Consider the following 16,615-nt stretch of genomic DNA (forward strand, 5'->3'; position numbering starts at 1 on the left):
TAAGGAAAGGCTAGCTTGTAAAAGAGGGTAGTGTATCACAAAGAGCAGATGTTCAGATAGAGCTCAGTGAGTGGTGAGGTCAGGCTGGGTCCCAGAGAAGGGCAGCAGCTAGCAAAGAGTGAATGGCATGAACCTGCATGCTGCTGTGAGAGGAACAGGGAAGGTTCACTCTACTGCTTGACCGTGCCTGGCAACCAGCCCAAAGGGACAAAAAGATAGAACCAAAGGTGTACCCTCATTCTTCAGTGCTCTCTCCCTCTCATACAAATCTGAATTTGGACCTGTCTAGATGGATGAAGAATCAGGGTAAAGCAGCTATGGCACTAGGTATTGCTTTAAGACAAAAGCATCTTAAAGATCTGTCCTAGAGACCTGCTTTTTTGGGTAGTGTCTTTTTTGAACCTTTTGCTATATCCTTCACTACTCCCTTCCTAACCTTACCATGGGCACTGACTTGCAAGCTGGGGATGTTTCAGGAGAGCTGCTCTCAGCAAAGGAGTGGATGGACAAGCCCTGCCTTGGCAGTGCTAGGCTCACACAGGGCGCCTGCAGGTTCTGGTAGAAGAAATGGAGCTAAAAGGGAGCTTGAAATGCCTTCCAGTCCATTCCCACACCCACACAACACTACTTCCCATAAGGATCTGTCCTGCCTTTGGACACCATCCACAAAATAGATATCGTCTAGAATAACTCATCCCAGAGTTTCAAACATCACTTTTATCCTAAGTCCTGAATTTTGTTCCACATTGTGCATGAAAAGCAGTACTGCAAACTAGACAGAGAGAGAAGATGTCTGTCTCATCAACAGTCCACTGGTTCTAACAGTTTATTGCCCTGCTTTCCTTGTTTTCAAAACAGCATTGGTGAATCACATTCATTTTCAAAATTGCCTCTCCCAGACCCTTTTTGGACATAGTGATACTCAGCCCTGGTGACACACCTCAACTGCCGCATGTCGTGGCTCTAGTTACTCTTGGTATCAGTCAACAGAGTTAATCACAGAAAGCTTTTCTGGTATCGCATAGCCAAATATAGAACCTAAAACTGGAGCGCAAATACACTCACTGTGTTTGTCACAACCACATTGCCTGGCGACAGGAAAGGCCTGTGGCAGATGGAGATTGCTTTGAATAAATTGGATAAAAGCTCGATTTGCCTTGCATCTGACCTACCTGTGAGGCTGGAGAATGTGTACTCACACAAAACCTGTATGTAGGCAAAGGGGTAGATCTTAGCTAAGCCATCCTTCCATCTGTTTCAACGCCTCCGCCGCTTTACGGCATCTGCAGGTATCCGGGTAGCACCATTCACAAATAGAATGAACAACACTGCAAGCAGAAGGACAGTTTTATCTACTGACCGCGATGAAATCTATTTCACCATGAGAATAGTGAAGGACTGAACTCCTTCAACCAACTTAAGCCTACTGACTCGATGTGAGAGTACCACTTATTTTCCTGCTCAAAGCTCACCAGCACCTTTAATGGCTGTTTCTTGCTCTGAAGTGCCATCCACAACTCTCTCCCAGATCATCAGCAGAATCCACCACCATTCTGGGCTCTTGCTGCTGCTTCTTCCCATCCCTGCCCACCTTTCCCTGCACCTCTCATCTGAGCCCTTCCTCCTTGAATTCCCAGCACTGAAATCACGCACACCCTGCCCTACTTGGGTTTCCCATAAAATCCTATTTCTAAAAGGCATTTTTTTTCCCAAAACCTAGTGAGGGCTGAGCCATTTTCCAGTGAACAGAGGGAGGAGGTGGCTTGGTATGAAAGGCAGGCACTTTACATCACTTTAAGGGAGCAGAATCAAAATACCAGCAGAAAAAGAAAAACAAAAGGAAGGATGAAGGGTGGATTTTCTTCACTTTCTGTACTTCTCTTAAAAGAAGAGAGAGAAAAACCAAGCTTGCCCCAGTCTTTTCCCTGGGTCTGTTCAGATTTCAGCTGTAAAACCAACAAGTTTATTTCTAAAAAATAGAAGGATGACAGTCTAAACCACTTCAGAATAGTTGTCACCTCCAGTATGAAAAATTGCAGGAGATAAAAATATCCCCATAAGGTCAAAGATCCCCCAGCATCTCCTCTCCAGATAAAAAGAAGCGCTCTAGAGCTGAACTCTGCAGAAGCACACCACTTGTAAATGTTTTCTGATGCTACAAAAGATATGAAAGCACAAAGAAACGCCTGGGAATATTCACGTGCTTGTTGTGCACCACCAAAATTAAGTGGCTGTTTGATTTTTTCCCCCCACCTTACATCTCCAAATAGACACAATGGCCCTGCTCACTGGAGAACTGGTGGGACCAGAAGGTGGCCCACGATTAAAATTGTTCTGGGCCTAAAGCTGCATCTAATTCTGGTACAGACTAAGTGGCACTTTCTCTTCTCAGCCCGTTGTCTCCCATAGAATGGATATGCTGAGCTCAAAGACTATCGAAGGCATTCTTCCAAGGGCTTATGCTGGGACTGCTGCCTCTCCAGTTAGCCAAAGTGTCATCACCACCCTCAATGCCCAGGTGAAAAATAACACCCATTTCAGAGCAGTTTGTTCTTCTGACTGTGACAACAGTAAGTTAGTCTGGCTTCAGCCATCACTATTGCCCTGAAAAAGGAGAATCCTGGATCCTGCCCAGAGCCAATGGCTCTCTCCCACCACCAGCATCCGCTCTCCATCTTTCAACTTCACAGTCCCATTGAATCTCCTTCCTCCAGCACGGCAGTCAAGATTTCTCCTGAATACAGGATTCGTCCCCGCCAAGGAGGACGCCTTGTCTGCTTAATTATTTTATTCATAAGTCGGCCGTAGCTTCAAAGACATCTCGGTGACCTATCTAAAGCTAAGTGAATCCCTCACCCCGGAGGAGACTCGCTCTTCTTGATCCCCCTGGGGAGCTGGGGCTGGGTGGCAGAGGAGCTGCTGGGGAGCGATGTTCAGCCGGACAATGAGAAACACATTGACAAAGTGTTCACATTATTGGCTGATAGGTCTGCATCAGTCACTCATTCACAAGCACAAGGTCTAAATTGCAGAACCAATTAACGGCACTAATAGCCCTTGCCTGAATTAATCTTTGAGACAAAAGAGGAGAGAAGTGGAAGAGCTATTAGCAAATCAAGCTGTACCATCCCTGCTTTATTGCGGGAATCTAAGTGTCTGTATTTGGCTATTATGAACTGACTGCAATTACAGCCCTCATTTAAAATGATTAAGTGGTTATAATTATTTTTCAATTAAAACTTAGATCTTCCATTTATACAACATTGCAGGCTTCAATTAAAGTCCTTTCTCCTCTTCTTTTTTTTTTTTTTTTTTGGAGAAAAAAAAGTACCACTGTGCCAAAAGAATCTTGCATCGTTTCTACCCATTAAGAGCCAAATAAGATGCTAATAATGCTTTTGTGTGCATCCCTCCTTTCTGGTCCTGCTAAACTACAGGGCAAATGAGATTAACTGCCAGAGACACCACTTGCAGTACCTGTGAAAGGTCGAAAAATGAACTGGGAAAGAGGTATGGGCCTCGGATGCTTCTATGAAACAAGGTATGGCCAAATAGAACTTAAGTGAATCATTTTCAGGGCTATGCACACAATAGTATAACTATTATTTGGAAAGGGCTTGGGTCTTAGGAGCAACGGCGGACTCCATCCATCCATATTTTTGGCAAGAAATGAACTTACTTAGAAACGCAGAACTGGAACTGCCACTGCAGGTGAGCTTGGGATGGGTTTCTTGAAAGTCTGGTTTTAAAAAGTAATCTGGGGGGAGGGAAGACAAACTTTCATATTTGCATTTTGTTAAGTGAAAGCTTTTCTGCTTTTCTTTTCAAGATGACATTAATCTTTTTAACTTTACTTATAGGAGCATAAATAGGTTGAAAGGAGAAAAGGAAAGACAAAGGAAAGCATGGGAGAAAGAGGTTGAGGTAAAATGCTTTGGTCCAGCCAAAAATATCTCCCTATTATTTTTTAGTTACACACCTCCAAAGCCTGACTTTTCCATTTCTTTACCTATATAAACACTCTACTGGCGTTACTTACCCATGACTTCTATGGCTAAGTTTCATTCAGGAGCATTAGCAGGAGAGAAGGGCAGCCACCAGCAGAAGAGCCATGCCACACCAAAACATCACTCCTTGTGCCGCCTCCAACTGGGGACACCGCAGCAACCTTCACCCCAAAGCACCAGGCATGCCAGGAAGTTTGATTTAGACTTTGATTTTGCAAGAAAACAGGGAGGGATGGGTGGTGGGGGTGTGACTCAGAGAAACAGGATAAGAAAGAGTTTGTAGCCCAGGAGGATGGAGGTGCATCTCAGGGGAGACCTCATCGCTCACCGCAGCTCTCAGAAAGAAGGTTGTGGCAAGGTGGGGGTTGGACTCTTCTCCCAGGGAACACAATGGGAGGAGATGGTCTCACACTGAGGAGGTTCAGGTTGAGTATCCAGAAGCATTTGTTCTTATAAAGAGTAGTGAGGCACCAGCACAGGCTGCACAGAAAGGTGGAGCAATCACTATCCCTGGTGATGTCCAAGAACCATGGAGACGTGGCACTGAGGGATGCAGTGAGATGAGTTGGGGCTAGACTTTGTGATCTTAGGGGTCTTTTTCAACCTCAGTGATTCTGTGAGTCTACAATTTCTGCTTTCCCCAGCAGTCAGAGCAGCAGCCACTGCTTCACACTCTCAAGGTCTCCAGATTGAGAACAACAAAGTGCAGGCTCACCAGCTCCACCATCACACCTTCTGGTGCAGGGCCAGCCAAGAACAGCTCTCAAGAAGAGTGAACATCACAGAATCACAGAATTGACCCACCACATCCCATTCCCCCCATTCCCACAACAGAGAAACTATGCTTCTGCCTGCCCACAAGAGGAGGAGGAGGAAAGGCATGACAGACCTTTAGGAACAAAGCTGTCCAGTCCATTGCTGATGCTTTTTCTCTGTGTGTTTGGAGTCAGACTTAACTCAGTCTCCTGGAGAAAGATGAGCTCTGTTTGGGACCCCAGGCAGAGGCCTCTGCAGGCAAGAAAAGACAAGAAACAGGCTACAGGTACAGCATCTTGTCTCAGTGACACCAATAAATGCTAAGCACGGATACAGTCAACTGTGCAGCTGAGTACATTCCTGAACAGTGATGTTCTCTTGAGCACAGAGCATTGGAGGGAGGATCATGGTGCTGCCAGAAACAACAGACCTGGTTACCTTTCATTTGATGGCTTTGAGTTACAACAGAAACTTGTCACTGTGAAGTGATGTGAGCCAAGCTGTGGAGGTATTCTGGAGCACAGGTGGGAGCATCCCCAGAGATGAGCTTCTACAAGCACATAGAGCCTTTTCATAATGCACTTGGCCATAAATTGATGCTCCAGCTGACAGCCAGCCTACATTTCCTTTCTTTCCCATATTTGGGTCGATATACCTTTTCCCACCTTAAATAATTTGTTGAACAGATTTGTATACAAATACAATGCATACCACTTTTGTTATCTTTCTTCTCCACAGCACAGAAATTAGCCTTTCCTCTCACAACATGAATCACGCTCTCTAATCTCATATCATATTTGTTGCACAACTCCAACCTCCTCCGATGTATTTATTTTTGTAACTCAATACAAAGCCTTGACCTTGCACTGACACAATCAGGTTGCATATTCTTTCTACTTAAAAGCAAGGAAATGCAGAAACTGAGGTTAAAAGTAGGAGAAAGCTGTGATATCACATATGCATGTCGTGGCACCCACTCAGACCCTACAATCTTCAACTGAAGAGTGCTCCTTTAGGAGGTCACTGTGTTTGATGTGCATAAGGACTTTAAAAGTGATGATGCATGCCCCTGCCAAACAACTCAAGGCAATACAGCGTACTGAAGCCTGCTGCCTGCTTTTATTTCTGCACCAAAAATGATCCATGACAAATCCACGATGATTTATTGCTAGATAATACTGGAGGTCTTTTCCAACCTCAGTGATTCTGTGACCCTATGGTTCTATACTTTCTTCCCATTTTGAGACATCTCACCAACATGTGAGGAGGTCCCTTGGTGCAAGTGGGTGAATTACTGAGGTACCATCAGTGCATGTGCCAACCCCATCATCCTTACAGACGAAGACACCTATTCCACCAGCAGGAAGAGGCTGATTTTTAACATCTGAAGCCCAAACAGATGGTAAATTTCTGCTTCAGTTTTTGTGGCCAGAATCTAAAGGCTCAGATGCATCTTTCACAAACACCATTTCAAGGCTTTCTTCTCCAAACCTTTGTTTTCTTCTTATTGCTTTGACACCAACAGATTCCCTCTAGAAATGCAGGAATTGTGTTTGCAATTGATACGGCCTCAGCTTTCTCAAGACCTAAAGCCTGGCACTGAAGAGAACAATTGTGTCTGCCTCCTTTTTCTTTGGATAGACAGAATTTGCTTTGGCAGTGTTCCTCAGCATTGGTGGGCAGAAAGCATCTAGGACACTCTTCTAACTTGTCCTCTTTTTAATTTGGTTTTTCTTAGCTTATTTCTTAATTCCAAGAAAGCCTTTGCTAGCCAGATTGGAAGACCTTTCTCAAGGTGCCTTTCAGCCCTGTATTTTATTGCTTTGGATAGGAGGGGGAAAAAAAAAAAAAAAGAGGATTTCACTGATTTGGGGAGGAATGAAAGAAAAAACACAGCATGTGAGGAATGAGGGTTGTTGCCCCCGTGTGGCTCCAGCAAAGTCTACCCAGCACCGGGAGCAAGGAGCAAACTCTCATGCCATCCTCTGCATTGCCACTAGGACTCACGAATTGTTTTCCACCTTTAAAGCAGATTTCTTCACCACCCAGGAGTTTGAGAGAAATGGATGTGCCACAAGGAGTTTCTTGCAAGGGAGGAGAAGCAGTCTCCAGCTTATTATGGGATGTGCCTGCAGAGTCTTCGTAGGGTACAGCGGTATTTTAAACTCACCAGCAAAATTCAGGTCCATCTATTGGCCTTACATGTATCTGGGTAATAAAGTCACAGAGAAATAGAGAAACACAGAAGAACGTAGAGAAACTTCAGAAAAACACACTGTCTGCTTTTGTCTTCCTAGCATTCTCTGCTGCTGTCTATTGTTTTTCTCTCCCCCCATATCCTTTTCTCTCTCCTTATAAAGCAAAGGCACTGTTTTCTACCTGAATACTTTTTCCAAGCCCATTTTTTAGTAAATTTGGCCTGAAAAGCAACAGAAATGGAGCTAATGCATAGTTCTGGGATGCAGAGTAGAGATTCTCCTATGCAATGCTCCTCCATTCAGAATTACAGAGTGTCTAACGAGTACAGGATGCTAAAATGCAAGAGAAACTTTAAGACCAGACACTACAGCGTTGCACCAGCTGCCTGCTATGAGAGCAGCATCCTAACTCAAAGAAAGTGATAGAGCTGAAGACTGAAGTCTTGTTGAGAGCTTGGAAGGGTGGTGAAGCCCTTGGGAAGGCTGGAAGTGTCCTGGCAGGGCAGAGTTTGTGCTCTCTTCCAGGTAACACTCCTCCTATCTTCCTCCTCTCCATTAGGCAAACCAGAGCAAAATTCCAGGTTCCCCCCAGCTTTTCCCATTCATAAATATAGCTTGTTTTTTAAAATCCTGCAGACTCTGAGCCTTTCTGTCCTTGCATCAACCTGAGAATGTGTGGACCCTGCAAGCAGTGCCTGGATGAGACTGGCTTTAAATGTGCTGATATTGAAGAACAAAGCAAACTTCTGTGCTAGGACCTGAATAAATAGCGATTAATAATTCATCAGACTGGTTTTGTTGGGTTTTGAGAGAATCATTAAGGTTGGAAAAGACCCCTCAGATGCCCAAGTCCAACCCCAGCCCACCCCACCATGCCCACTGCCCACGTCCCTCAGTGCCACATCACCACAGCTCTCAACACCTCCAGAAATGGTTATTCCCCACCTCCCTGTGCAGCAGGGAGAAGAATGAGAAGAAATGCTTCCTGATACCCAACCTGAATCTCCCCCAGCACAACTTGAGGCCATCCTCATTCTGCTTTGACGTCTGTACTGGCAAGGTTGTTCCAGGCTCAGGCAAAGCAGCGCGGATCACAGCCACAGGATGGCAGCAGAAACTCATCGATGGTCCCCAGCCCTGGCCCGGATCCTCACCCTGCGGCAATGGTTTGCTCTGAGATAGACAGTAAGTAGAATCGTGTCACAGTCCTGCACTTTCCCTCCATAGACCTGCTTTGAGGTTTCAAGGAGATGGCACAGAGGTAGAGGGTGGTGGCACACACGTGTGTCGCACAGCATTCACACACACACACCCCTACACAGGCTCTTTCATTCACTACGTCCCTTCTGACAAACAAGCCAACACTTACATTCTCAGACTTAGCTTTTCTAACCCATTTCAGATGCAGTGTTGCTTTTCATCTTCCCTCCTTTGTATTGACATGTTGGGCTCTGCTGTCAATAGGACAACCCTGAGCACACAGCTGAGCCTCTGCAAACCTGTTCATCAGAGCATCCTCCTGCTCCCATCTGTCCATTCACCTGTTTTCTTCCCAGCTCACATCTGAAAGAGACAGGCCATCTTTGGGCATTCTGATGTCTGATCCACATTCACTGCTTTCCATGGGCTTTTCTCTACAGAAAGGGCTGTGTCTGAGCAGTGGGAGGGGGACTTGGCAAACTTCATAGAATCAGTGCTACTGCCTCTACCCACATCCTTCTACCTGCAATAACATGGCTGTATTTTCTGCTTTAAAAGGCAGATAACAGTTGATGCAAGAAATCTGAGTAGACAGTTTAGTAGCACTTGTTTTGTTAAACTGACAAAACTGACTTGTTTTGTTAAGTTTCCATGAGTTTGGTGAGCCAAACTCTCAGCAAACTTAACTTTGGCACACATGACCCCAGCATTTGGCACCCATTTCTCAGGGCTTGCTCACAGAATTCTGGCAATTCAGATGTTACATCCAGACTTGGCAATGCTTCCAGTCTGACCTTGCCAGTGCTATTTTAACCCACGTGGTTTATTTTTAAACCCTACTCTCCACTTAGATGGGCAGCAGGATTCCAGATGTCTCACTGTTCTCCACTTTTTAGCAAGGTAGGCAAATCTGGAGGCAGCACAGGGTGAATCCAGTGCCATGGGAGAACCATGGTTAGAATGAGGTGGCATGAAAGAGTCCCCAAAGGAGGTGTGAAGGAGCAAAGGAAGGTGCAGCAAGTTGAGGAAGATGATATCCCAGCAGCTGGTAGATGTCCCTGCAAAAGCCACAGCTTAAGTAATGCCTTTCATTTTAATAGTTCACTGCAGGTAATGTAAAGAGACCAAGGAAACTTCCCCTTTGGCATGGCCCTGGGACCATCTTACAACTCCAGTGTCCCAAGGATTATGGGAATTTGAATGGCTCCTTGCAGAGCTTATCTACAAAGGATGTCCATGGGACTTTTCAACATCATTCAGTGGTGGGTTTATCACTCGCTGGCTTCCAGAACTCAATGCAGGCTGAGGGGCAGGTAGCTAACATCTACCAATGCTAATTCACATCTCTGTATCATGCATCTTCGTCCCTTTATTTAGCACGAGGGATCTGATAGCCCCTTCCTCCAATTTAGTATTACGCACCTGTGAGCAAAGCTCCTCTGAGAAAACCTCCTGCAGCAAATCAGGCTGCTTCCTACACATAAGGATAAATGAGGGTGTGTATCATAGCCATAGGCATGATACCTTTCCTAAAGGTGTTGAATAGCCATTGAGCTGGAGGAGTGATGGGGAAAGTAACTGGGATGCAGTAGAACTCTCCTTCACCTTCTGCAAGAAGAAATTCCTCAATATTTGATACCAGGGCAAAGAGTAAGACACTGTGGCCACATCCCCTGCCATTTCAAGACTCCTCTGGTGAGTCTACAACACCCCAATGGCATACAGCTGGATGGTGGAGACAAGTCTGCCCACACTCACATCCATTGGCAGTCAATACTTATCATCCATCAGAGCTGCTTCTACACCACTGTGAACTGGGATTTTGTTCAGCTCATCATCACAGAAGTCCACCCCCGTGCAAATCTAGTTGAAGTCTTGTTCCTATTGAACCAGAGTCCGTATCTCCCTTCAACCAACATTATCATCAACAGTAAGGCCTGCCACTGAAAGGATGCAGAGATTCAACTAACCATGCCATACTGAGAAAAGTAGTCCTGTTGTGATCGCTTTGATTCAGCCCTGAGAAATCCCATCAAAAGATGTGCTAAATTGCTGGCTCATAGGAAAATAGAAGTCATTTTATCCAGGCTTTAGGGAAGATATATTTTCCCCTTCAATGCAGTATCTAGTGAATCCATAAGTTAATTGTGATGTTTTGTAGATGAATACGATATCATACCAATATTTTTGCCAGTGGTGGGTACTTTGAGCTTCTTTCACTTGAAGGATACAAAACCAAGCAACATTATATCATTACACAGTTACCAAGGTAACTAGAGAGAAAGATAACGCTGGCTGGGGTTGCACACTTTGTGATCTCACTTCATTAGCTCATTTCTTTACGTCAGCTTGCTTTTCTGGCTCCATTTCTCCTTTTGCTTCGAAACCCCATGAGAACAATGAATCCACTAAAGCACATATGAGAAAGGTGATACTGCCCAGTGGCTTCTATGTAACAGACAGAAACAAATGATTGTGGACCATTCTTCACCGTAATTTAATTTTGAAAGATGCTCATTCACCCCAAAAGGGGAATGAGAGGGGAAAGTTTGTCATGAAGAAACCAAGGATGCAGCTTTCCCTTTACCTTAGTGGCCCCAAACACTTATTCTTGCTCTCAGAAGACCACCATGTCCAGAAGTTGAGACATGACATCTCTATTCTTCCCATGCCAAGTGTTAATTCACTCAGAGGTGATGCAGAAACAATGGTGAAGTGGTCTGGTTGTGATGTGAGCCATTTCTACTACGATTTGCACTGACATGGTCCAGCATGATACAAGGTGGGTGCTAAAAACCCACACCAAAAGAAAACCAAGCTGGGAATAGACCTGGCATGCAAAAGAACACTGCATAAAGGTGCAGCAAAGACACAGATTGCTTCCTAAAGGAATAATTAAGAAGCAGCTGGGAGCAGGAGCATATGGCTAGAGGATCAAGCACTTCTAACCATTTGGAATCGAAGTCCTTCACTGCATTTTCTAGTGCATTTACAAGACAAAGTGTTAAGACAAGAGTTATGTTCTATTCTTTTGCTTGTTAGTTTATAACTTCAGAATCTAGTGTATAGTATGGTAGATGATGGTAATTTACTTTCCAACAGATGTTATGCAATAATGCATATGCACAAATCTTAATGACTAGCGTGTAAAACTTGTGCCTAATCATGCTTACTCCAATCATTGTGGAAAGCAGAAATGAGAACAACCCACAGAGCACATCACAGAATCATAGGATGGTTTTGGTTGGAAGGGGCATTGAAAATCATTGAGTTCCAAATCCCTGTCATGGGCTGGGTGCCCCCCAATAGCTCAGGCTGCCCAGGGCCCCATCCCACCTGACCTTGGCCACCTGCAGGGATGGGGTATCCACAGTCCTCTGGGCAGCAGTGCCAGTGAAAACCATAGAGTTGCTATAGGGAAATCCATTGGTGCAGGGATGCAATAGAATGAAGCCCAGATGAGGATGCTCACTTGAGAACTCCAAGCCACCACCTGAGCTCCTAATCAAGTCCGCATGGATGGAAGCACAACTGCAGACTTTCTGCCTCTGCTAGATGGGAACCTGGGGGTTCAATCCTTCCCATCACCAAACTCAACTTCACCTGAGCCATCACTAAGGCACAGAAGGAAAGACTTCTTCTTAGGATTGATGTCAGCAATGAGGTAGGCAGCAATTTCAGAGGTGCTGCTTACAAAGGTGCTCTCACACTGGGTTGCAGCATATCAAAGCTTATCTTGCCTAGCTCTGTGCCCCCACCAGCTATGCACTAATTACAAAATTTGATGCAGAAAATAATCAGACACAGAAAAATCATGTCCAAATTATTTCTTAACACCATCTTTACAATCTCTTTCCAATCCCAAATGTAAGACACCTTGATAAGCCCAGGCAACTCAAGCCACGAGGGACACAGATCATGGTTACTGCAATGCTATAAGGGGATGGAAAGCACAGCAGTAATACCCAGGTAGCAAAGTTTTTATCTGAAGCAAATGAGAATGGAAGCAAATGAAAACAAGTCCAAATGCAGCAGAAATGAAGGAAAAATGCTACTTACCTTTATAAGGCCCCAGATAGGTAAGGATCTCCAGCAAAAGACCCTCACCTTCCCCTGACAACCCTTAAATAAGGTCTGGGAAGGCCTGGATCTTGGCTCCAACCTTCCAATCACACAAGTACATTGCATGCACCTGAGCTCCCCTGGGTTGGCCCTGCCTTCCACCAGGTGCTCAATCACTGCTGCAGGCTGTGACTTAGCATTTCTGCTATGTTCACCTAACAGAAAAAGCCAAATGCACACTTTGCCTTTACGCTGAGCACATTGCATCTCTGGCACCCCACCATATGTGGGGCAGATAGGTGAAGCAGCACTGTGGGAACACTTACCCCCTGCTAGTTGACTAACATTTCAGGATCTGAACCATTCCATACACATAGGGTGGGCATGTACCCTGTCTGTCCTCCTCTGCTCTGTGCTGATGCTTCCAGTGAGTCTGTTTCCATTCCCTCCAGCAGAGACTTGAGGCACGCTGCAGGTGGGGAAGGGTTATGGAAAACCTGGGAATGGGATTGTTCTCCTAAAGCATTGTGTGCCTACTATTAAAATAATAGTAATAATAATATGTTGAGTCTCATACAGCGTATTTCAGAGCACTTCAGCCTATCCCACTGCTTGCTGGGAAGAATGTATGTCCTGCCCTCGTTTATAACTTAAAAAGCTACATTATTTACAAACCTGCTTGTCTCCCAAGCTGTGCATTCCTGCCTCTCTTTCCATCTCTCCCTTTGAGAATGAAAGCAAGGACAGGTCACTTGCCTTTTTATATGAGCATCTCTGTGAACATTTCCAAGAGGGGGAAAGAGAAAAAAAGAAAGCCAAAAATACAAAACAAAATGAGAGAACATTTCTAATTGGAAGTGTTTTGTTTTCGCCAGGATTTTAACTTTAGAAAGAGCCTCACAAATACTCTCTCAGGGTCCACTGCTGAACAGCTTTATTCTGCCGCAGGCAGGCTTTCATGGTGCAGCACAATAGCTTTTGTTTCAGAAGTATAGGGCAATGAGGACCTTGAATGCCAGAGGTCTGTATTATATCCATAACTGTAGATTTGGATGGTGGAACGGAGGTTGGGGGAAGGTGAGAATGAAAAATTTCTCCATTGTATAGATGGAGTCCTTCCAGCAAACACCGACACAATAGGAAGCACATTCTTAAGAGCTGAAGCAGACTCTGGATAAAGACTCACTCATTTTGTACATAATGGTCCCTGTGCTTTAACCTTGTACAGCTGCTATGACACCTGCTTTTCAAAGCCATTGTTGAAGAACAAGCAGAGCTTTGTCTGCTGTATACATTCTGCGCCACACATGTTAACATTTCTCTTTTTGTATTTACTTTTGTTTCCCCCACCTTCCCTCTCTCTCTCCCTCTTTTTTTTTTTTTTTTTTCTTTTTCAAACATAACAGTTATGAATGAATGGCTGAAAACTAATTTCAGCCTTGATTCCCGCAGCATCGTGTCCAGTATGAAAGTCTCAATGCATTGTAATACAGAATAAAGGGCAGATATTAGACCGGGTAGCACTCTTCTTTTTTATCAAATCGATGGTCTTTGTGTCTCTGCTTCCTCCTCTTCTCTCCCTTTTCCCTCCCTGCCCATCTCTCTGACTGCTGTTTGAAAGGACGGGCAGGACGAAGTAGCTCCAGTGAAAGGGCTTGGAGGACTCGTGGTGCTGACATGCTCACAGGGACATGGCTGTGAGATACTGCAGGAAGCCAGGCTATGGGATGCAGACAGTGCTGAGGATGAGACGGGAAAGGTTTGGGGCACCGTGATCCACAAGTGGCTTTTTCTTGGGCAGGCATGCAGCTGAAGGCAAGAACAAAGCTTGCAGCACAAGGAAACTCAAAATCTTTGCAAGACCAATCCTTTTGGTTCACAAGAGCTGCTCTAGCTGGAAGAGACCCAGGAGCACCAGGCTGTTCAGTATGAAACACTCTGCAAAAGAGGCACTGATTTACTCAGGAAGGATTTACTCTGATGAAAGAGGACAATAATGGTTTGGTTTTATTAGAAACTGTTATCTTCCTCTCACTTAGCAATCTACTGTGAAATAGGGCAAAGACACTGTGTCCTTCTGAATTACATTAAATCTCCCCCATTCCTAAGTTTCCTCAGGTGAGTAGGTGCTGGCTAAGGGAGGCAATGGGAATAAGAGAAAGTGCTCCTGATCTATCACAGAGTAAATGAATGATGACTCTGGCCAATGGAGCAGCGACAGCCCAGGCCCCAAGACTTGACAGTGAATCATTTAATGACAAGGTTATTGATCATGTCCACTCTGTGAAAACAGCCAGGAAGTAGGGAGCAAACACAATGCCTAATGTGGGTGCTGCCCTCTGTGTCACACAGCCCATCATCTCCATTGGGAGGACATTCTGCTTCATTTTCTTAAATGAGCCATGGTAGCCAGTGATCTGGATCTGCTCCTTCCCTGACCAATGCAGTCTCCAGCATTTCCCAAGGCTTAAAGTTGTGGTGATGCTGTTAACAAAGCTGTGAGCAGGCATGGGAGCATCGGAGGAGAACACAGAGAGGATGGCCAGAGGTGGGGATGAGTGACCTGCTTGCACATGGCTGGTTATTCCTAGCATGTGTCGTTGCCCCTGAGCAGTACGAGTTACCAAGTCCAATGTAACAAAACCCTTTATGACCACAGTAATTAAAATTGTCTGGGCTTTATGATTGCATTTGTTTTCGTGGCTTGGCAGTTTTCCTTTGGTTTACGGCTGTACACCCAGCTCCACTTACAGGCAGATTTTGAGGGTTACAGGGAAATAACTTCTCCTCCTTGGCTGAAGTCCCTCCCAGAGCAGAAGCACAACGTTTGTAGGAAGGGTGGGGGGATCCCCAGTGCCCAGACACAGTTCCTTCTGGGCACTGACATCGGTGTCTTTAGAAGAGCCAGGAGAAGTGTGGGACAGGAGTGGTTCCCAGATCCGAGGCACATATTTACAACAAAACAAACAAAACAAAAAGAGGCCAAAACATGAAATTAAAGACAAGGGACTGGTTTCTGAAATCACTATTTGGGTTTCTGTTTTTTTTTTTTTTTTTTCCATGAGAATAACGCAGACGCTTGATTTCCTTTCTAATTATTGATGGGAAGAACCTACCACATTCACTTGATCTTCAGCGTGTTCATACCTGCCAGCAAAAGGAAAGCTCCATGGATATATCCAGAAGACATCCACTGTTTTCTAAATGTGAGCAGCTGGCAGGGCAGCAGGCATTAAAAAAAGAGGAGCAGGCTGGAGAAGGGCTGAACTGTGAGCTTCTGCTGGGCACAAACCTTCAATGCTAGGAGTGATGCAGTGGCACAAATTCTGCCTTGGGATCGTGTCCTTCAGAGCTGCTGCCAACATGGGAAACTTGAACAGGATTTCTGTGAGACGAGCATTACTTCTGAAACATCACATCCTTTACTGACCTGAATCAAGATACTGTTCCTCTGTTAAGTCTGCATTCTCATTTGAATGGTTAGGAGTGAAGCTTGGATACATGCACCTTTCAAGTCCAGACGCTGGGAGCTGAATGAGAAATTGTTGCATGTGAATGATGAGAAATTATAATGCAATTGCAAAAAGAAAGTCTCCAGGTTTTGGCTTCTGTGTCCTGAACCGAGCAACTGAAGCCTCAGCAAGGCATGTGTTGGATTGCTGGGCTGTGTCTGCTCATGAAGGAGAAAGGAAAAGATGGGAGAGGAAAGACGGCAGCAGCCCAGAGCCAGCCCTGCTGCCTGCCCCCATCCAACAGCATCATTTAGGTGCAGGGAATGGGATGCTCCAGTGGAAAAGCACCAGCTGCTGCTGGGAGGCTTGCAGGTGAGATCCTGCCCATCCTTCACTGACTGAGCTCATCATGTCCCTCCTAACGTTTCCACCTCCATCTTGATACTTTCCAGCCATGCCCTCGCCTTTAAAATCTTCCCCAGCTATGCTGGCAGGGAGGTGTGAATCCCAGCAGGCTGAATTTCATAATATTTGTAGAAGCAAGAATGTTTCTACAGTTAAAAACCAGCCACACAAACAAACAAACAGAAGACTATAAGCCAGAGCAGGTGCAAGTTGTTCATTGAATACTCAGTCCTCTTTCATGTCATACCCCTAAGATCAGTTCACGCCTCCATATCTGTGCTGTTAATAGAGCATGAGACAATTCAGGCACCGAGCCATCCAGAGCATAATCCTGCCATTTGAAAGCACATAAAGGCACTTCATAGCAGCAAGTGTCAATAGTCACTCCCCTATTGATATAACATCCCTTCCCTCCTCCATAAACTCCATCTAGCAAAGAAAATAAACAAGGGTTATATGAAATCTAACCCCCAGCATAGCTGTAAAAGATGCATCATATAAAAATATATATTAAAAGAAAAAAAAAGTGATATTT

General features: G+C 45.0%; 1 long non-coding RNA gene across 1 annotated transcript; it reads right to left on the reverse strand.

Annotated features, from left to right (window-relative positions):
• Positions 1-4,589: 4,589 nt before the first annotated feature.
• Positions 4,590-8,506, reverse strand: LOC149916567 (uncharacterized). Its single transcript, XR_016469419.1, has 3 exons — positions 8,331-8,506; positions 7,959-8,134; positions 4,590-5,015 (listed from the first exon to the last, which is right to left on the reverse strand). It is a non-coding gene; the product is annotated as an uncharacterized LOC149916567 (long non-coding RNA).
• Between the last annotated feature and the right edge of the window lie 8,109 nt (positions 8,507-16,615).

Source organism: Phasianus colchicus, chromosome 10 (genome assembly GCF_987193195.1).
Source record: "Phasianus colchicus chromosome 10, bPhaCol1.hap1.1, whole genome shotgun sequence".
NCBI lineage: Eukaryota > Metazoa > Chordata > Aves > Galliformes > Phasianidae > Phasianus > Phasianus colchicus.